Source organism: Mesitornis unicolor, unplaced genomic scaffold, assembly GCF_000695765.1.
Source record: "Mesitornis unicolor isolate BGI_N332 unplaced genomic scaffold, ASM69576v1 scaffold11805, whole genome shotgun sequence".
NCBI classification, from domain to species: domain Eukaryota; kingdom Metazoa; phylum Chordata; class Aves; order Mesitornithiformes; family Mesitornithidae; genus Mesitornis; species Mesitornis unicolor.
In genome coordinates, this window is record NW_010183493.1 from 7,538 (window position 1) to 31,027 (window position 23,490).

Sequence of the window (23,490 nt, forward strand, 5' to 3'; positions counted from 1 at the left end):
AGACATTTAACTTCTCTCTTTTCTACTAGCAGTACCACTGTGCAGATCATTTTTATACAAGCACAGACATTTTTAAATTGAAAGAAGAGGGGTATGTGCCTGGCCTGTTCATAAATGCACTGACACTTTAACAAAGGCTTCTGTTACTGAGAATCTTATTCTAAGGGGAAAGCAACAAAAAAAGGTTTGCCAATAGATTGTAACAGTTTTTTCAGCATATGAGTGTTTTCTCCTGAATTGGTCATACTGTTAAAGCTTGGCTACATTCAGGAGGCACCTCTTGTCGAGAATGAGCAGCAGGTCACCTGGAGTTTTTCAGAGATGAATCAGAACATAAGTTTCCTTAGTAAAGCTGTACTCTAGGAAAAAAAGAAATAGATACCTATTTTGATTAGGAGGATTAACTTCCTGCGGGAGGCAGCCCATTATTTACAGGGCAAAGTGCAACAGGGCAGGGTAGAACCTCAGGACATCACACTATTCTGTAGAATTATATAAAGATAAGTATTACTTAAGAGCTTTTTCTTTTTTGCAATGTTGAGATCACTATACAAAGTAAAAAATAGTGCTGGCCGTGGAAATTTTCTGTCAGAGGACAAAAATAACAGCTCTTGTTTTAATTAGTATGAGTCAAGTGTGACTTTGAAACTGAGTGAGAAAAGGACAAGAGGAGAACAGTAACAATTTTAGGAAAACATAGATGCTCTGTACATGTCAGAACACAGGACTGTACACTATAACTTGACACTGCAAGCAGGCTTAACTGATGAATTTCTTTTTAATAACTTATCAAAAAAGTGTCTAAAAGGACACTGGAAGGAGAACATACAGAGCAACCCCCATCTTCCTGTCCTGCTCAATGGGAATTTTGCTGTATTAAATTCGCTGTGGTAGCTGCTAGAGCTGTCTTTGCTGTTTTATTGCTTATATTGATGCACCTGATTCTGTGAGAATAATCCAAGAGCCTTATTTGCCACCCTTTAATTTTACCCTCCTCTTAATCTTTCCTTCTTTCTTTTCCTTGAGTAACTTAATTCCACAAACTCCCAGAGAATGCAGCTGAGTCTAAAGACTGGTTTTATTTAGAGCTGGGAAAGAAACATCACTGATTTTTCTTTTTCTTGACCAGATGAGCTGCAAGAGTTTCATTTGGAAATGGGTTGGAATTATTTAGATATGAATTTTGTACCCTAACTATCAGATTTTTCCTATTTTTGTTTTCTTCAATGCTATCTCAGTAACTGAGTGAGAAGCAAACAATCCTCTTAAAGCTGCTGAAGGATTTAGAGACAAAATACCACATAACATTTTCTTCAAGTGGGCAGCTGTGCCTGGTACTGTACTGGCTCCATCTTGTGGCTGACACTGTAGCGAATTTTTTATAACAGCTTGAATCTTTTTGCCATCATCCTTACATAAACATTGGTATAAAAAGTGTGTGAACTTTCTGTATAACTTTTAGAACAAATGGGTCAAATGTTTCCAATAATAAAGAAATGGGGAGACTGGTTCAAGACCAGCTCAAGCAAGCAATGCCTGTTTCCCTGTGTAACACTATCAATCGTAGTGTTTGATTACAGCGTCCTCATTGCTGTTAGAGGAGCCTCAGCCAGGCATAGTGACAACCAGAGTTTATCAGCACTTTTAAACGCCAACCAGCAGTAATGTTGCTTTTCAGTATTAACCTGGTGTGGCCAGTGAAGTAACCTGCCACCTAGCTTCAAGAATTCCCTAGAATTTCTGCCGAAACGTAAGCACAGATCAAATGTTGTTTCTTTTGGCAGCAGTTTTTTCTTCTCTAAAAGAAATATTTTTCAGGTGGTTGTCATTAATTAAAATGTTAGCATTTGAAGGGAAGAAAAAAGCGAATACCTTTCAATCAACCCCTTCCTGCCATCCCTGAACTAGAAGTGTATTCAGTAACTGCCCTGGTTTCACTGCTTGACCACCCAAACCATGAACTTAGCACAGGAAAGGGCAAAAGATACAGCAGAAATTACAGAAGACCATGAACACTTGGACTCACTGACCACATAGCTCAGCAAGTCCCTTTTTCATGTCCCGGTTATGTAAGTTCATATTTTGGTGTGTAGCACAACTATGTGTGTTCTTCAGACTGCAAAAAAAGTAAGTAGTTCACTTTTAGCACCTTCAGCGTTGGCAGCAGGAAGGCAGTGAGCTGACAGGGTACACTGGATTTTCTGCTCTGTCATGTATCAGCTTATGTATCACTGGATAGAGCTTCTAACGGTCACGTTAGAAATTGCATTCACCTCTCTAAAAATATTGTCAGAGATGCAAGACTGCAGAGATCCAGAGAATACAAATTGTGTTTCCAGGAACTGGTACACAGTTGGTTACTGGGTACATGACAGGATGAGGCTAGTGGTACTCATATTTTGGCAGTCTTAATATCTGACTGATGTGTATGACATAGAAAGAAAGAAAGTGCCTGTTTCCACAGAGTTGGAGGCCCCAGCACAATATGCCTGGCAAGAGCAGTCTCTCTTGCCATGTCACACAGAGCATTCATGATATCCAGAGGTGAGTGACAAAGCAGCCTTACCCTCTAATGTAAGTGCTAAGCTGGAGCACTTTCCATATTTAGAATTCCATTTTATATCCCCTGCAGATGTGCTCAGAAATCTGAAAATCAGTGCAGGTTTGCAGGCCTGACACATAATGCGTTAATAGTATCAGTTCTTTCTGCTGTACATCATATGCATGTCATAAATAAAATTTGCTTATAGCTGCACTACATTTTTATACAAAGAAACGCTTGTTAGATTTTGTGCCAAGAAAAAATATTTGCATTAAATAAGTGCATCGCTTAGTCAGAAGGCATTGTGCACACAGTACCTACACGCTGTGCTGTGTCCTGTGCTGTACAGCTACTGAATACTTAAGCTGTTCTGCTCTGGTAGTTATGCATTCATCAAAATGTTTTCTGAGCCTGGCACCACTATCAGTGTCACTTGCAGCCCAGTGAGGCAGCACGGGGAAGAGGACAGGAGAGGAATGGGGTGTCTGGGCTGTTGCAAAGGGGACTCGGGCCTTCTTTTCAACCACAGCAACATTAACTTTTTAAATGCCTGGAACAGGAGTAGGAGGAAGCTGTAAGAGGCTATCTTACATCTGCTCAAGACAGCAGCACCAGCACTAAACATAAAAGTTACCAGGCGTATAGCGTAGTATACAATAACAATTAGCTAAAACGAAGACAAAGATGATGCTGCTGCTTCATGTTCTGCAGTGCACCAGGATAGAAGGTTGACTGGTAATTCAGGGATGAAATGGAAATATTGCAATGCCATCTCAGTCAGTGAGTGTTGAGGGGTTGGCACTCAGATGTATCTTACCCACACTGCCTATGGGTCACAGTTTTCTCCATCTTTTTCTGCACCAGTAGACAAAAATTCCATCAATGCTGGCATACCCTGCAAAATCACTGTCAAAAGTGCACTTGCCCTCTGCTTTCTTGGAGCCCATTTTGCATCCTGGGTTTTGCTATGGTACTCCCTGGTATCCTTGTCAAGGCCCTGTTCAGCCATCCTTTTCTGGCAAGAGCTTCAAAAATATCCACATTCCAGTGCCTCATTTTTGGGGTACCTCAAACATTTAGGCTCTGAAAGAAAAGTCACCCAAGGCCTCTGCATGGCTCCGTGAGGCACAGAACAGGACCAAACCAGCTCCTCTGGCTGGAGCACACAAGCACAAGTCAATGTAACTCACATTTAATCAGAAAAGTGGTATCTGCTCTTCTGTCAGCTCAAAGCATGATAGAGCACGTGTCTGAGCAGGGCACAAAGCAGTGCATGGAAAGAAGCCGTTGCAGAACCTTCAGAATAACTGTTGGAACCAGCAAGATCCCCTGAGCATGAGCATCCAGAAATCGCCTGCAAGGCACTTTGCTGGGGCTACAAACAAGACTTTGCAATCCCTTGGATATTATTACAAGAGAGAAATCGAGTCACATATAAACAGGGCTTATAACACAAAGCAAGTTTGGTGAAGTTCATTTTTTGTGTGTTATCAAGCTACAATACTGTTTTCTTTCAGCCCTTGATCTTGCATTGTTCTTTTGATACTTGTGTCACTATGCATGGAGAGGGTTGGACAGATGTGAAGAACAGATTGTACAAAGTTTGGCAATTGTAACTAGCATAATAATCATTAATTTTTACATTAAGAAAGTACCCAATGTTTCACCTTGCTTCTGCGCTTCATTCCCTAACTCAGTGGTGTGCTTTATTCGTAGGTGGTTGGAACTGCTTGGACCCACACCAGAAACTGGGGAAAAAAGGGAAGAATGATCACATCAGTCTCCATGCAACAAAATTTTATTTGAATCCTCACTTCTACTGCCTTGACCAGTCGTACTGCACACCCACTGTGAGACTCAGCCTGCTTTGAAAAAAAACCACACACACCCAAAAAACGCAACCCCCAAACAGAAGAACCCCAAAACCTACCACATAAAAGCATAAATCATTCACTAACAGCTTCAGAGGTACATCCCTGCTCTAAACTGTTGCTGGGTTAGTCTTTGATAAGCGTTAAGGCTATAATTCCAGACGATTTATGTGAACCTTTCCAGAATGCTCTAGGTGGTATTATTATAAATTCTGCTCTCTAATCATGATGCTTAACTGTCATTCAGCAAAGTTTTTTTTAATATAAATTGCATTCATGGCAGCTTTCCCCCAGCAGATGGCATGGCTACAGACCATCCTCATTCCAACAGTTCTACAGTGCCTGGAACAGGCAGGACAGCTCTGAAGCACATAGGTCTGAGCTACAGTTACGCTTTTCCTTCAGCAGCTTTTATCTGGACTTTCATGGAGGAAAGGTTTCCAGTGTGAGGCTGAATAAAAAGTGTTATTACATCTTTTCTCAGGCCCGTTTTATCTCCGTTCTTTTTGCTCTCTGTAGACTGTGTAGCCCTATAGTTGAAAAACTTGATCTGTGGACAAAAGTAATAGCGAACGTTAAGCAAAATGGCTGTGGATTTCTAGAATACAGATTGTCTTTATGTGGAAAATCCAGTGCTCGAAACACGCAAACAAGTAGCACAAGGACAAAAGCTTAGCCCGCCAGCAGGAAGAGCACACGCTACGGTGGTGCCAGGAAGGGCAGCCTGCACAGCGAGGGGGGGTTCATTGTTTGCCTCTCTGAGCTGCAGGCTCTGTTCAAACGTGACTGACATTCTTTGCGCCCAGGATCTTCCAGTCAAAACAGGAAAAGGGATGTTGTGAGGGGTAGTGCCCTGCAGAGCCTACGGGCAGCATGACTGAAGTACGGGTGAAAACAAAAGGGAAAGGGTGTATGCCACGACTAAATCTCTGGCTTTATCAGTTACTGTATTTCTTAAGACCTGCAAAAATTAACGGTGTAAGGAAGGCATGAGCAAGTAAGAACTAAAGATCGACATTCCCCTTCTTTTCTTTAAACAAGAAAAATAATTGATTACAGGAGATGACAAATAGGGAAAGGGAAAATCACTGCAGGAGGATACCAGGTAGGGCAGCTCTGACTGCGACCACCATGTCCTGAAGGAGGCAGGGCGCTGGGATAATCCAGCTTTGGGCTGGTGTCATCAAACCAACCCTAAAAACCACCCAGTAGCACTGTAACTGCTGCTGACTCCCAGGCCCTGGAAGCTGACAGCCTGTGGTTTAACCACCAGCAGGATATCGGAATTGTGTCTATAGGAAAGCATGAGCTAGGTTTACATCAGCTATGTTCCTCAGGCTCTTTAGATACGAGCTAGCACTTTGCTGCCTAAATGTATTTACTATCCCTGAACAGGCCATACAAAGACCTTGTAATTTTCACTAGTTTACCTGAAGATTATTTTATTCTAAAGACGTTCCAGGGCATGGAGGGGTGCACTCCAAAAGAACAGCAGTGTTTCCCCGTGCTCCAGATTCAAGTACAGTTAGCAGGCAATAGCAAGGCAGGATCACTGAAATGCAGTCACACTCCTTTTCACAGTGAAAATTAGGAGGTGTTCAAGTGATTCATGCATTCAAGTAAAACAAAAATATACACATGCCAAATTCCAGTAATTCAACACAAAAGTGTCATCATTAATTCATTCTCAGTGCAAGTGAACGCCAAGGCAATACTTGAATATCCTGAATAAGCACCTTAAGAGCTGAAATGGACTCTCCTGGTTAATTAACTGCTATCTTTGTTTGAGGAGGTGTGTGGCAATTTGTGGATAGAAGTGTTTATACCAGAAATGCCACAGGCTTCATTGTTGCTGCCCACCTCTCTACCCACAAAAAATGCCTGGGTTATAATCACCACCATCAGACAATCTCTGTTGCACACATGAATTTCATTCATTCAAGTGCATTGCTTCTGAGACACTTTTGTTTTCTAGTACCTGTTTGTTTGGGTGGTTTTTTTTTGTCAGAGATTCCATTCAGTAGCCATCATGGACATGACATTTTATTCTGAAAAGGGTTGTATTTGTTTTGAGTACGTTTATCCTTTGAACTAAGTGTTCAGTTTGACATGTACTGTAAATGTACTCAACTACCCCTGTGGTAAATGGCCACGAGCTGCTGTGTCACAGCTCCTGCCCTGAGAAACGGTTTGATCCGTGTTAAGTGGAACTGCTTCCAGATAAATGTTTCCATGTGGTATTTGCCTCTTAATTCACTTAAATACTTTGAAAATAATCAGGTTCCCAAAGACTGTATGGAATAGTTGCAGGGAAGGAGCATTTAAAGGGAAGAATAAGGTGAAGAATTACGGAACAACTGCAAGCTGAGAAGCAGATATATCATATTCAAACTCAACTCCATAATAACTACCAATAGTTCTCACAAAAAAAAACCCCAAACTGATTTCAGAATTAAAGTCAGAGCGAACTCTGCTTCCAGATGGCCTTAAAGAGTGGAAGAGGGAGGAAAATCTGATCGGTCACAGAGAAGGCATCAACAAACACCATCATTCAGTCTGCACCACGAAGCCCGAGGGACAGGGATGGCAGAACTGCAGAGGATTCCAGAGGTGCTCACTCCAACAGGAGGAACGGTGCTAAGGACCGTGTGTGTCAGCAGCCCGGCCCTCTGCTTCCCCTCCCCACAGCCCTGGCTCTGGGATGCTTTTCAGGAGAGCCTGTTGCCGTGGTACGTCGGTGGTTTTTACCTTGCATACGCAAAAGGCACTGGAGCCTCAGGTCGCTGGGAATGACAAGTTGCTTATCTCTCCAGCACTGCAGAAAATTCAGGCATTCGAATACTTCCTTAAAATATTCCACAGGACTGTCTGAAACATTCAGCCCCCAAAGAAAATGCATGAACAACTTTAAACATTAAATTTTATCTACTGCTACACCAGTGACAAGCCCTCCACAACACATGCATACACGAAGGCAAATTGTTCTGAAGAGCTTAACATCTTCAGGACTGTTTTCTAGAGGAACAAGGGAGCGCTGCTCACAAACACGTCCCATCCAGCTCTGGCAGTGCCTGCCATCCCTCTTCTCCTGCCTGCACATCCCAGCCACGCTGCATTTGCTGCACCGTTTCTGACAGCACGCCAGCCATGAAGGGAAGGCAGCAGAGCGGTGTGTCTGTTTTTTTAACTGCAACATAGCACTTTGTGTTCTCTACGCAGGTCAGACCTCTTCCACTGTTTTCCACAACCCTCTCAATGGGATAGGAAACAGACAGGCCTTTGCTAGAGCTGATAGGCTCCAAGGACAAAATGCTACCACAGCAACAGTTTCCTAATCAGCTTCCAACCATAAATTATCTTGCGTTCTCTACTTGCCGTACGAGTTGTTAGAGATATTTACATAAAAATGTATTATTGCTCCAGTGACAATCAGTTTGACATAAGTGTTGATTTGCTGTCATCTAGCAAATTACATTGGAAAGTTACTGCCTAGAAATTGCTGTCAATGCTGTAGTCTCCTGGAACGTGTTAGCAGGACCAGATTGCTGTGGAGGCTACTCACGGGAAGGCTTCTTGTAAAAGGCAGACACCAGCTTTATAATCACCGAGTGCGAAGCAGAGGTCCTTCAGGAAAGCGCAGTTAGGGTTTACAGCTAAGGTAATGTCACACATTTACAGAGCAGCACCACAAATAACTTGACCATGTGTTTACAGCAATTTTATTTACAAGTTACCATATGACACCTGTAGTACTACAGTTTCTGTAACACCATTAGCAGTAAAATAAGTCACATCTAAGAGGAGTAGGAGGCAGCAGAGAAAAATGTGCACAGAGAACGCAGAAAAGCTATTCAGTTGTAACTGAAATTCGGTATTTATCTACAGACCTTGAAAGCAGGGAGGAATATACAAGCAAGTTCTTCAGCCCTGTTATTTCTACAGCATTACAATTCCTGTGCAGTGACACTTTAGCACGGTGAATGCTACACACTGGCAGTCAAGTGGTGGGGAGAGCTGTCTTCATACCTCGCCCTTCTGAGCACCCAGAGAGGACAAACAACGCTTCCCTCTTTTAAGGGCAGCTTGCCCAGGGCTGGTTTACTCGCAGAGCCAGTTGCACAGAACTGCTACTGGGGGCCAGGAGGGCCAGAACTTCAGACTGGAGAGTTCCCGTGCACTGCATATTGCCTGCGCGGTCTCATCTGGTCTCGAGTTAAGTGGTTGGTGAGCAAAACCAGTTGCGGCATTCCACAAGTCTTTGGACAGGGATGTAATAAGGCTGAGCATAGCTTAGCAGAATCCCAAAATCGAGCAGAGGAAAAAAACCCTTCTGCTCTCTTATAATCCTTGGCTCTAACTGTGCTGGTGTTGAGCCTGGGCCTTTCTCCAGAGAAAAAATGTGGAGGAGCAATTCTGGAGAAACACTCTAGGTCTGGATGTGTTCTGATTACAAGACTCAGAAGAAAATAAGCTTAGTACAGCATCAGATGCAACCCTTTTCTGTTTCAAAGTACAGCAGCAGCTTCCAGAAAGCACCAAGTACTATTCAGGACTTTTTTTTCCTCCCAGACACCTTTAACAGCCTGGAGGAACTGTCAATGCACACGATCCATGCTAGTGGCAAGCGCTGGAAAGACAATGAAAAGAAAAGCTGCATAGTTATAATTATTTCCACTGCTAACTACACACAGGATATATTGCTTTTGGTACAATGCCATTTATTGTCACAAAAAGAAAACCAGTGATTAAGTTGAGCACATATGAATTATGCAGACATTTGCCATGCTGGAACAGCAGCATATTATACTTAGAGAAATGTCACCAAGTCAGCTGTAAAAAAAGCTTAATACAGTTCACCCAAAATAGCAAACATACCCTAAAAACCAAGTTTACAAATTAAGTTTAGCTACAAAACAATGCTTAATAAACGCCCACACTTTCTTTTCCCGAATCCCCACAGTTTTGTCTGGAGTGCTGCACTTAGGCTGCGTGTGAGAGCAAACACAGAACACGTAGCTGTAGTGACATTACAATGCTCACTAGGTATTTCTGTGCGTAAGCTGGCCTCCAGAAGCTGGTGCTCCTTCCACATCCATGGCACACCTATTCAAAAAGCCTGCATCAGTTTATGCACCTACAAATCTAACAACGAGCTTTTTAAAAACACAGAATGCATTCAAAAGTGTAAAGGTTGAACTCTGGAGTCTATGATGTATCAACTACAAGTTAAAATAGTTGTGATTTTTTTAACACTTACAGGAATATAGAAAGTCTTTTTAGTCAAAATTTCCTCTTCAGTACTAGCTACTAAAACTAAAGGTGAACTAGGAGAAAGGCTTGACTAAACCCCTTCCCCTGAATTGTCCAGCTCCCTTGTGATACCATCAGGTCAGTGAGTCTCAAGCCAAAATTCTGAATGCTCAGCATTTTTGCATTTGCAGTTTTAAGGCAGAAAAACCATCTTCAGAACAAGCCATTCAATCTTGGATCTAACGACAACAACCACAAACCCTAAAAGGTGCATCTCAAGGCTTCTAGTAATAGCAAATTTTAAACATTTGTATGGCGTTCTCTTACAGCTTTGTGGTTTAATAGTTTTTTTGCTAGAGAAGCTTGACTTTTGAAATGGTTTTCAGCTGTGCTGAAGCACGCATCGTGGCTACAAAGACAAATTAGTCCTTGTTCTTTCTGGGTCGTGTGTTCAAGGTCAGCATTACAATGGTGCGGTGGAGTTAACAGATGGCTGCACGGTGCGATGCCGCCGTCGGCGCCATCCCAGGCGCTGCAGGGACCGGCGGCAGGAGAGGACCCGCTCTGCCCTACGTCCGTGTGCTCCAAAAAGCCAGCAGCTGTGGCCATGGCTCAGCTTTACAGCAGGAAAAAATGTACAAAAAGCAGACCAAAGTTGAGCAGTGAGACTGCAGGAAACCTGCTGCCACGCCAGAGAAAGAAAAGTAAGAACAAAGAAGTGAAGTCGTCAAGTCAAAGCACTGGAGAAAAACACCGACATGGACAGCGTGAAACCCTGAGGAAGAGAAGGAAGACAGCAACTGGGCAAGCTCGGAGGTCAGCCCAGCCCAAGCAGCAGTGGAAGGGGACATGGAGGAGTGACAAGGTGGTACAGCTGAGTGTCGCACACTCACAGAAAGACTCAAGAGAAATGAAAGTATTTTTTAACGCCGTATTTTTAGATGAGAACATGCTGCAAGCCCAACATGCTGTCAAGGTATTTCTTGCTCTTTTCTGGGAAATCAGAAATAGAATAGGGCTCCTTTTTTTCAGCTCCCATTTATAAACATAAGCTGCCTCTGTACCAAGTAAAATGAAAAGCCAGAAGGAACACAGATTTAATTGGATGGAAAGGGAAGGAACTTAAGGAAAATGGGCTCTGTCTGTGCATGTTGAGAGGAAGATGAGAGGCAGTATTAGGGAAGCAGGAAGCATTGAGTATTCAGCCAATACTTGAAGATTAGTCAAAAAGAGAAAAGGTTGAACCAGGGACTGTTGGACTTCAGCTGGAAGTCCCCAGCAGCAACAAAGAAACCGTGGGACTGGGTTTCACGCCACACGTTAGCCAAACGTGCTGTTCTTTTCTGTTCCTTATGTCCTTTTTTATATTGCCTTCACAGAAATCCACATACAGGACCAGACCACAAGCTGTGCTTCCAACAGGAAGAGGCTCAGGAGACCTTCCACAGCTTTCTTGCTTACCTCTTCACTGGATTTACATCAGTTTAACTACCAGGATCACAATCTATTGTTTACCATCAGAAAGCTCACGAATCCTATAAGGAAAGATTTTTTAGAACAACTGGGACTTGATTAGACTCACTTTGAATAAGACGACAAAGAGAAAAGGAAGTTGTCAATAGCGAGATGTACTAAAATAAAAGAGACGGAGTTCTGGAAAACACCAGAAGGAAAGTCATCAGTGAGTAATTTATACAGGGGAAAGATAGAGGGGTTACAGAACAGTTCTCGTATCTAACTCCCAAGATCAGCCTTCACGTGAACACTGCACGAGTGTGGCCACACTTCTGACGGTGGATGTGAAACCTCTAGCTCCTGGCACAGCACCAGGAGGCTGTTTTGCAGACTCATCAAAGCCTCCTCTGGAACTCGAGTTCAAGCCCTAGGACTCTTCTGAAGCAGCTGAAGTTTTGTGTGTGGTTAAAAGACACATCACAGCAAGGTAACCATCGGCAGACATGGGGTGCGTTGACATGATGAAGTTTTTAAGTCTTCTACCTGCCTCAAATGTTTTTCTTATTTTTTAAGCCTGTCCACTGTTACATATATGCAATTTAGTAGAAATAACTGAAAATGAAACCTACAAAACACAGAAGCTGGCATCTTTGGTCTGCAAAGTCCTGGGATCAGAGCTCTACAAAGCTCAATGCCATCAAAGCTGGCATCTCTTTGAGTAAACAGGGCTTGTCCTCAGGAGTTCCTCACAAGCCTCGTGAGTATTTGAGTGCACCACTTCCCCCAGCACAGGCAGCCCAGCTCCAGAGGCTCTCACTGACCAAGCCAGCCCACACAGACCACAAGCCCACAGCCGAGCACCCATCTCTACAGTCCTTGACTCCAGCAGTTTAAGATTGCCCATTGTACTGGTAGCTTACAGATGGAGAGGATCAGTGTCCAACTTTGGTGAAATTAAGGAAATATGCATGATATTTCAAACTAACCCTACTTACACAAGGATTGCAAGTGTTAAGTCAATAGCTTGTCAAAGTGAAATCAGTAGCTTGTCAAAACCTTCACTGAGACAAGCTGCAGTGTAGTCATACCTTGAAGTAACTCACTGAAGCACCTGCTACTGGGAATACAGCTACAGGGAACAAAGCAAGCAAGAGACAGCTACAGTCAACAAAGCAGCAGGAACACACATCAACCCATCTACAGCAAAGGTGAAATTCTATAATATTCTGGAAAAAATTACATACTCTGCTGTGAAAGCCAAGGAAGGGATAGAGAGAGGAATTGTGGCCAGCCAGTTCTCGGAGTTGTTACAGACCTGTCCGTTATGGCTAAGCTCTCTTTAGTTTCAGGTCACATTTTCTGTTTTTGTATTATAGTGAAGTTTCCAGCCGTTATTATCCAACTACATGTTTTAAGAGTTCAGATTTGGCACAGTTTTATTTTAGGCTAAAAAAGAAAAAATAATTAAAAAAATAATGAAAAGCCCATTAGTGATGTAAGCTGACCTGCACTGCTCCCTGAAGTCACTCGGTTCAAACTTTTGAAACCTGAAAGGTTTCAAACCCTCAGGTTCTTTGGCCTGAGAAAAACCTTATTTTTTAGTGAAATGAAGACGTTTGGTCTCTAAGGATTCCTCAAGTAATTCTTTTCAAGATCTCATGGGAACAGGGCAATAGCTGTATGAGTATCAGTATAAAGAGCGGCAAAAAGCCTCTGCATCCTCAGATACGCTGGAATCTGTCTGCATTCCTCTGTGCTCGACAGTTCTAAACACCGACCATTTCGTACCTTTCCTGTCCCAAAGATAAAACACTTCTGCCTGTCTATAAAGAAACTTCACCTGTGGGTTTTTCGCTGGCTTCCCCAATATAATTTCAAGCTGGTATAATAATACAGCAGAACAAGCACACGTGAGTATTTACAGCTATTAAATGTAGGCTACTCACTACTGCCTGTGTGTTCCAGTGACAGTCGTTTCTAGCTAAGCTAAGGTAATACACACCCGTGTGCTCACGGTCTACACAACAGCACTTCGTTGTAGAGCAAACTTCCAGCCACTCTATACATGCACAGTACTATGCTGATTTGGTAATACAGGGACACAATTTAATGATTTTCTTTGCATTTGTTTTTACAAGATTCAGATGCCAAAAACAAAACAGAACATTAAGTTACCTGATTTTAAAAAAAAAAAAAAAAGTCACATACGTTTACAACATCAAAAGAATAAGACGAAATATAAACCTTTGCTACTTACAACTGATCTATACAGATTAACCAAATCACAAATCTGTCACAATATAAACGTTTAATTGTTACAATGAATAAGAACTTACAGAAAATGATTTCTTTATTTATTTTTTTATAAAATCTTCCTTTGCTTTATTTTAAACTTACCATTAACTAAATTAGCTATGCAGGACTTGTGGGGTACGTGACTAAGAAGGCACCAACAGTACAAAGCAAAGACAAAGCAGTTTGAGTATTTTAAGAGTGCTCTACACTGATACAACACAAGAAAAGGCAACAATAGTAAGTAAACCAGCTGCAACCTTTAGCAATTTGTTCTAGATTTACAAAGGTAGTCCGACTTTTACACTTCCTCCAATGTTTCACTTAGTTTGATAACAGCACATGCTACAAAGACCATTGTAAGCTTCACTTTACTAATGTGCACTTTTCACTAATTTAGTGTCTTGATTTAAATCGGTAACTAAACCATTTTGAACCACAAATGTATTTAAAACTTAGTAAAAGGATTGTTTGGACTTTTTTTTTTTTTTTTTTCTCGTTTAAACCACTGCATTTACAAAAATATTTCCCCTAAAATCTGGGATTGCTTGAAGACATTGCTGTACAAATATAAAAGTACTATGCAAGGGACCAAATTCATGAGTATATGGTGTGTATGTAGAGACCTATATTTATACCATATCACTGTGCTGTAACAACACAATAAATTTATCAATAACCCAGGACTATATAAACTACACTAACGTAAGCAAATATATATTAATAAAGTTTAAATCTATAGTACAGTTGCTCAGCAAACAACCTGGACATGGTATAAATATATCGTAGCATATTACAGTGGGCAGCAACAACAGGTTTTTCTTTTTCTCATTCCGTAAGGAAAACCATGCTCAGCTCCTTGGGTTTCATGTGGCCACTGCCGAGTCGTCACCACTGCTGCTCCCGAAGCTCCAACACCGCACGGCTCAGCCCAGGCAGCGCGTTGTACGCTTCAGATGGGGTGGAACGTGTGATGCTGATGAGGAAGAGTCTGGTGACGGTCAGGACAGCAGAGTCAGATGCTTATTTGCCAAAGCATCCACGAGAATCCCATGTTTGCATATTTTTCTTCAGCTGTAAGGTTGGAATGTTTTCGACAGTGAACTGTTTACATTCCTTATTCTCAAAACATCTTTACCATGAAATATGCCTGTTACTTTGATTAAGAGTTGCTGTTCTCTGCTCTAAAATATAAAAAAAACTACATAAAAGGGGAAAAAAATTAATGTAAGATGACAAAATAACTGACCTAACACAGTGTTGTTATAGGCACCTTCTTTTGAACTGTTTTCAGAATCTGACAGAAAAATACCATGTTTCTGCATTTAACGCATCACCAAATTCAACCCAACGGCGTTTACTGAATGCAGTAAAGGACTGATGAACGTGGTTACTGATGCTGATGGATGCCAATTGGATTCAGCAAGAGTAGGTAAGGAAGAAAGCCCGAAAGCACCAGATGTCAGGTAAAGCAAACCCTCAGCTTTTTATTCGGAGAGAGAGAACATCAGGGTAAAGTCTACACCTCCCCAAAAATCCAAAATGAAAGGAAGTATTAAAAAAAAAAGAACTGGGAAAGAGAAGGGTGGAGTAAGCTGCCAAAGATCTTCCTTAATAAATTAGAACTGAGGTGTTACAAACTAATTTCAGTAACAGTCATCTTTCCAACCATGCCAGAAATGACTCCTGCAGTAATGATGATCGTACAGGTAGCAGAGATTCTAGAAATATTTCGACTTCTCAAAACTGAGTGAGAAAAGCATTTTGGTAAAGATGTGTAGAAACCTCAGGAGAAATTTCTACACTAGTATCAACAGTCAAGTGCATATTTCCGTAGAAATGTTTTTAGCATAGTTTCCACACCACCGTTCAGTGATCGCTTGTGCAGTGTCCTGACAATGCTCCTAATATGTTCCCCGCAACAGAGATTCATGTACCACAGGAACTTCCTAATAGAAAATGCCCTTTAATGATGAACCCTTGCTTCTTAAAAATTCGTTTCGGTGGACTAACACTTAAACTAGAGGAGAAAGAAAATCTTGAAATGGAATCTTGTAAGCACCCTTATCTATTGAAGTCTAAGTTAATGGCTTTCTAGGTTTCTTTGAAGAGCAGACTAAATGGTATGAGGAAGCCTGGCGTTATTAACCAGCAAGCATCCTTATCTACTACAGTAGCAATTGAACCTGATTTCCATTCAAACACGTTACCCAAGAGGAAACCAAAAACTATTTCTTAATGTTAATGTGAAGATATAAGATTTAAATTTATTTCCAGGAATTACAAGTGCATTTTGTTCATATTAGCAAGCAGTCTTTATACAATCCATTCTTCACTGCTGCCAAAATAAAATGAGAAAAAGACAGCAGAGATATGAAAAGCTAAAAATAGAACTATTTTTCCTAAGTTATTTGTTGAATAGCATTTCAGTTGAACACAACTCAGAGGTAACAATAGATTATTTTTTTTCTCAATCATAGGCATGTGGCACTTAGACAATCATCTTTGCACAGAAAGCTTTAACAGTCATGCGAGGGCACAGTAATTATTTTAAACAAGGCAAATTTCTCACCACAGAGAGCAGTGGGGAAAGAAAAGGAGGCACTGCACTGGAACATAACACCTAGTAAACTCCACGTTATACAATTTCAGTAACAAATACTTGAAAAGATCATTAAAAGGTATACAATTTTAAACATTATTTAGTGCTAGCTTTGTTTGGTTGTCCTAACTCAGCATTATCAGAAAAGTTTGATAGTACTTGACAACAGAACAGTACTTCATGTCACGAGCTCATGGAGGCTTGATTACAAATCACCATAGTGTAGGCTGCAAGAAATGAACTTGAGATGCTGACATGCTGTAGGAGCAAAAGTAAAATCAAACTTTCTCATTTAAAGATGCAGTGTTCCTCTCTGCAAGAATCCTGAACGTCAGTGATTAGAATCAAATGCAAAAACTATCGATCCTTATTTGAAGCGTTTCATTGGTATGCAGTACGTAGACTGAGTTTATTAACAGAATATTTTGGTTTCTCGCTTGCCACCACACATGGATGCCTTCCACAGAGAAAAGCATTCACCATTAGCTCATCATGCCATTATGTTCTTTGTTAATCTTCCACCACACGGTGAGTAAATATAAGCTGGCGAGCTGCCACTCATTCTCTTTGCACGAGTCTTATAAACACTACTACGTGGTATGAACTTTGGAAGTACTACGCCTCCAACATGGTTAAACTTTAAATGATCTCTTTTGGAAAAGGCAGGGAGAAAAAGGTACGATTTTTGTCAACACATGGTAAAAATGTTTCTTGGATGAATTCAATTAAGTTGGGTTCCTATGCGGCTCTTACGCTGTACAGAATACCTGCATGTAAAGCACAGGACACCCAAACAAGTGCATAAGCAAGATTAACGTGAACACGACTTATGCTGTAATCCATAGCATAATGGTATAAACTCCGCTGGATGCTAACCATTTCTATTTAAAAAGGAAGTGCAAAAAAAATCTGGGATGTCACTGACTTAAAGTGCCCTGAATAGTAGCTTTTCTAAAAAAAATGCCAGCGACTTCAGTAAAGTCAGAAAACCATAGTTCATGGTGTAAACTTCTTACAGGTTAATGAATTATCTTCTTGGATATTGATCCAGGAGTGAAAGGAACCACTGCATCTTTCAAACCAGAAAGCAAGCAGTTAAAATACGGCCAGCAGTAGGTGCACTTACAGTACAGTACTGCAACAGGTCAACAAAGGGCATTACGCATAGGAGTGTCAATTACAATTCTTCAGGCTTAAAAGATTCATTGAAAGCATGAAAAGCCAAAACTACCAGGAACTGCCCTCCTGAATGGCTCAAAGGAGTTAGTGGATAAGCTGAGAGAGGCCACAAGACATGACCAACAATAAAGAACTGGGAAGAGGAACAGCAACGTTTGAGCATGCCCAGTCCTTTAAGTCCTTGTCCTACAAAAAAGAGCAAAGAGATAATTCAGTGAGGAAAGTTTAAACATGGCCCTCTAAACCAAGCATACTGTCCTATTTATGTGCCTTACGTACACTGTGTTTACCAAGAGTCAGAGACAGCACTACCAATATATGCTGGAAAAATAAAGTCTGAGACAGTGAATAGCAGTACATGACAAATTAAGTTAAAATTTTAAATCTTCAAAAGATTAGGAAGCTTAATCGTAGCTAGGGAATGAAGTACATTTTGTCTGGTCATCTGAAGAATCTGTTATTTTCATGTTGCTTCTCAAAAACGATAGTTTTGAATCTCAAGAAATAACACCCTGAAAGAGCCAGCTGATCACGTCCAGAGGGCATGTGCAGGTGAAGTAGAAATGCAAAGGAGGAGAGACGTTGCTGTCCATTTTAAGCCAACTCCCGGGGATTGGCCTTCACTAGGATGTCAACTACTTATGTTTAAACCGTTGTGATGTAGAACAGCTAATAATTCTAACCCCAAATGACCAGGACAAATTACCAGCATATAATTATCGAGCTGAGTACAGTATTTTCACTTCAGTATCGTGTCAGCCAAATCAACTCTTCATAGCAGCATTTAAAGGCAACATTTTTAGCAAACCAGAAATTTCTGTTAGCGCCGGATCACCGATATCTTTATCCCTAAATCCCTTTATCCCTTAATCCCTAATACAGCCTAGGTAAGCATGGTCTGGGCAAAGAGGCAAGCAGGACAGACAAACCACGATTTACCACTAAGGTAGCTATTTGGTCTCCCTTCCTCTGATACTGTTGGAGGCCTATTAGTAACAGGTTTCATCTTACCCCTAAAAGTGTATGTCATGTTCTTCCAGAATGGGTACAGGTACTACTAGTGCCTCTTGTATAGAATTAGCTTTAGAAAACACGGGCAGGAAATAAGCACCAAGCATCTTACTGTGCCCAGGTTTAATTCTACTGGCAATGCCCAGCTAATAGGAAGAGCCAGATGTGTGAACCTCAGATTTACCTAACTTATGATTATTAAAACAGTTTCAAATATTAGCTAGTAAGCTTAAATAAACAAAATACAGTCTTTTCTAAAGATCAGAATGACTTCATCTGTGAACTTCCATACATTTGACTGTTCAAGCCAGCGGCAACAAAAGTTTCAAAAATAGTTTTTTTACTTAAAGTAAGTTTATCTCAACTTTTTACAATTAATTTATTTAATGCATTTCTTGCAGTGAGGAAGTCCACTGGCTCAAAACTTAACCTTTCTGCTGGAACCGCCAACAAAAACCAGTGACTGCAGAATACTGCAGTCGACGGAGAATCGAATCACACAGAAACTACTTCTACGGTGATCAAACAGGCAATCCAGGCTGTCATCTCTGGTTTGTCTTTCTTTTCCAGTCACAAAATTTTGATACTTTAAACTATTAGTATCACAAATGATTCACACGACTGGGTATAAGGACCAAATTTGCCACGATGAGGGTGGTGAGACAGTGGAAGAGGTTGCCCATAGTGGTGGTAGATGCCCTAGCAACATTCAGGGTCAGGCTGGATGGGGCTCTGAGCAACCTGAATTGGTTGAAGATAAGGTCTCTTCCAACCCCAACCATTCTGTGATTCTATGATCCTAACAAAAATTACAATATCTATTACAATTGCAGTATTTTACAAAAGTTACTCAAGTTGGTATTCAACCAGCTCTGTATGAAACTACTGACACATGCAAGCCTCATGGTGTATGAAGACCAGTTAATCGATGAATAAAGAAAAAAAAAAGGCAGAGATAGTATCATTACATTACATTTTAAATTAAAGTTTTAAATCTTGAAGAGATTAATAATTTTCATAACTAATTTATGAAAATGTATATACCTATTACTTACACTATTTCAGAGGTACTTAAAACTGAAGTTAAATTGTACTAAAGCTTCATGGGATTTTTCCCCTTTAGAATAATTTCAGGGATTTCTCTGTACATTACATTAAGGAAGAACAGTTTTAAAAGCATTTGAAGCCATATGACAAAATAGCCTGTAATATATGAAGAACATTGTCGCCTTAAATTTTTTTTAAATAAAATCTGCATTTAAAAGTGTTACCATAGCTCATATGCTGAGAAGCACATCTAAATTAAATTCTTATTCCTTAAATGTTTGCCTATTTTTTATGTTACATCTCAGACAAGTGCCTGGATTCCTTGTAGACACTTCAATGTTGCAGGCAGAACTAAGTTGTGTCTTCAACAGCAGAACAGGACTGAGGTCAAAGCTATCCCATAACAGCTGGTCACTGCATTAGCACAACAGGTCAGTTCTACATTTCACTAGTGGTAACACAGTTTCAAAGTTCTCCCCCCTGCCCAAGTGGAATGGTATTGCTGTGACTTTACCTATGCACGATTTAAGATCGATATCCGGGCTGGAATCTAGCAGTTTCCTCAAAAATCAGTTCTTTCAGCTTCTCCTTAGGCAAGTCATCCAACTCCATATCAAACTTGAAGGGTGCTTCAGCTACAGGCTTAATGAGATAAAGAAATATGATTACTTTTTAAAATACTACTGTTCTGTTGACTTTCATGTAGTCCCAGTATGCGGAAAAAAATCGGCAAGTGTGCTTCACAAAGATGTCCAATACTGTGCAGTCTTCAAGGAAGAACTTGTTCTGTTGTCCATTGTGAGCTTTATATGTTAGTCTACCCAATTTTAAATCAAGTAGTAAGTAGCTACTCAAATCTAAACCACAACTATTTGTTAAAGGCTCATAACTTAGTATCTACTTGAAGAAAACAGAAATCTGAAACATTTGTATTTCTTGGAATAAGCGTGTCTGTTCCTTATGAAAAACTAGCTGGTTTCCTCCTCCCCTACTTCTTCACCAAGAGTAACCTGAAATCTCCTCAGAATGGTATCCTGAAATACAGCGAGCTCAGCCTCAGGGGCTGTACACACACAATCTGATGGCAAACTCAGTTATTCTCCTCCTCTATTTCAGACATAATGAAACAAAACCATAGCGAGCTGGCAAGTCCCATTTTCAGGAGACTACGCCTTAGCATCAGTTGGTTGTGTTTCACCTCCAAAAGTGGTGTACTAGAAGAAGAAAATAAAAAATTTTCATAAATTGACACATTCATTCCTCAACTCCATCAGAGCAGTAGAAACACTGTCCTTCAACTAATGAAGAAAATAACCCGTTATATCATTTAATTAACATTTACATTTTAACAGTGCCTTTACCTCATCACTTGGATCGTAATACTGCTCCAGATATGGATGGGCTAAAGCTTGCTCCACTTCAATCCGCTTATGAGGATTAAAGGTCAACATTTTATCCAACAAATCAAGTGCTAAGAGGAAAAAACAAAAAGCAAGCAAGTTTCATACACATTCCAAAGTACAGAAGTGTCATAAACACAGATACAACACAGAAAACACACGCTACCCTAAGTTGTGTGTTAATTCCAATTTACAGTCAGAACTCCCCAGCTGCAGGAGCAGTAACACAAGCAGCAGATTGTGTCCTCAGGTTGGGCAGTGTCTTCACCTGCTCATCTCAGCCGTGTTCCCTGGTTACAGCTACAACTCGCCCAGTGGAGGTACACCCTGGCAAAGGCCCTTCAGCATCAGAATGAACGTCGAGGGAAGAAACGAGTGGAACCCTGTGGTACAATCTGGTTTTAACTTCAGCAGAAATTGAATAGATCAGGCTTTTTCTTCACTCAAATCGATGCTGTGGATTTTTGGCACAAACCAAGATAGAGCTTTTCCAAAATGAGTAAGTAATCAAGAACATGTTCTTATTCTGAAAAGAAAACTCGTCCGTTTACTGACAAAAACGTCATCCAGAAGTCACTAGGAGTTCCAGATCATCGCAGTGAACTGTTCTAGCATAACTAGCAGCCCAGAAGATACCTCTAGCTAAGATGGAAATACATTCATATTCATGAGATACAGGCACAATCTGTTGAAGACGACTCTTAAGGAATCCACAGAGAGCTTGAAGGTTCAGCAAGACAGAGAGTGAGGCCTGATTAAATTCTGGGCAAATGTTACAAGTCAGAGTCACTGCAGTTGTTCAGCTACCTTGATTGTAACACATTCTCCTTTTCCAAGAAAATAAAACAGAATGATGACAGCAGCAAGAAGCCCAAAGATATCTGCAGTATCATAAATTCCTTTCCATTTCTTCTCCTCACCGCATCATTTACGACACAGAACTTAAACAGAGGCTTGCTGCTGCAGCAGTAGCTGTAGCTTTGCATCGGGATGAGATGCACACCAAGCCCTGCAGAAGAAATAGGCCTTGCCCCTGCATTCAACGGCAGCTTGAAAGTCTGCAAACTTGCACAGCAATTAACATTAAATATTTCCATGCGGCTTTCTCAACACTGGAAGCTGACACGCTCACTTCGTGTTCAAGCACGTCGTGCACAGTGCTTTGTACTGAATTGATTGACAGCTTTTTGAAAAACTGCTCTGTCAAAGCCACTCTGAAGATGGAGCCGAAAAGGTGATGCAGAAGTCATGCAAACGGCACGTTCCCCTAGCAGCTGAGCATATCAGCATTGCCACAACGTGAGCTGTCAGAAGCCCACGGTAAAATTCTCACATTGATGAGCACTATTCCAAAAGCAGAATAAATCACTGCTGCTTCTCTCAATGGTAAGGATAATCAGCTCTGCACAGCTCCATCTGCAGAAATCAGCTTTTACACCGCACTTCAGTACCTGATCACATCCACTAAGAGTAAGTTATCAGATCAGTTTAAAAAAAAAAAACGATTTATGAATTGTTTCAGAGCAAGTAACAGAGCACTGTACTGTGAATACAGCCACCCTTGACTGGCACGGAGCAGAATTTAAAAGGCAAGTTAACAGCTATGTAGCAAAACAAAACCGTATTTACCCTTTGCTAAAGCCTTGTTAAGAAAGGCAATGGTTATTACATTCTTTGCTTTTATAACTTATGCTCTGCTCGTAACTGCATTTTTAACCCACTAAACTTTACCCTTCCATGCTGCCTAAGGACCCACGCTCTGACTGATACCCTGTTTGATCGAGAACCGACGTGCCATCTGCACACACTATCTTCAGTTCAGCAACAAGCGGCTATCTTGTATCTGTTTTAGACACAAAGTTCAAGATCTGTTTGATGCCAGTGTCAAAATCCAACTCTGGTGTTCAGAACAGGAGTAATGCATCGTGCTTTAGAGACAATGACAAGAGCTAGGATTTATGTTTTACACCTAAGTTAAAGAGCAAACCTCAAAACATGTAACCTCAGAGTTACTAAAAATTGTCTTAAAAAGATAAGCAAGTGTGAGGGTTTCATGCTGCTTTATGATTTTATATGAGATTTATACTGCTGTATTAAGGGACTTGCACGTTCTATTTCCAATATAAATAGAGATAAATTCTTAGGGAATTTCTCTTTATTCTTTAACTTATTTCTATTCTTCCAATATAAATAGCAGAATAATTCCCCCCCTGCCATTACTTTCTGATACAATGTAACAGAGCATAAAATACCTTTGGGGTCAGCATTTGGAAACAGCCTGTTCCATGGTACCTTATTTTTGTGTGGCAGGGAAAGCAAGTAGTTTCTGGCCTTTAAATTTATTATACAATTCAAATCTTCTTGGGAAGGGGATCCAAGTATACCTAAAAAAAGAAATACAAACAGTACTGAACTCTGTGAAAAGCACATTAAAACAGTTGTATCACATTTGGTAAAACTCAGTATTAAAACTGCTGGGAAGAAGCTTTCAGACTAAATACTTTAAGAGTAAAAAATCCCTTAGAATTTTTTTTAGAAACCTTTAGTAAAAAGGTTTAACTTATTTTTTTCTTGTAAATAAACAAACGCACTTCAGTTTTCTAATGATCGGTATTCTGTTTAAAAGATCTGATTAAGTGGTGTAACTATAGAAATTAAAAAAAAACCACACCACAACAAAATACCTTGACCTAATAGTATATTTGAGCTTTTAAAATTATTATTATTATTTTTTAAAACATCTCTGCTGATGTAGTAAATACATTGGTAAATATCCTCTAGGTGCCTCCAACCCAATGATTTGTTGTAGCAATCACAGAATCACAGAATCTCAGGAGCTGG

The 23,490-nt window shown here is 40.6% G+C and overlaps 1 long non-coding RNA gene across 1 annotated transcript; it reads right to left on the reverse strand.

The window, feature by feature from the left end:
• Positions 1-15,172: 15,172 nt before the first annotated feature.
• On the reverse strand, positions 15,173-23,034 carry LOC104540361. The gene is made up of 4 exons (XR_728130.1): positions 22,902-23,034; positions 20,611-20,720; positions 19,764-19,891; positions 15,173-17,377 (listed from the first exon to the last, which is right to left on the reverse strand). It is a non-coding gene; the product is annotated as an uncharacterized LOC104540361 (long non-coding RNA).
• Between the last annotated feature and the right edge of the window lie 456 nt (positions 23,035-23,490).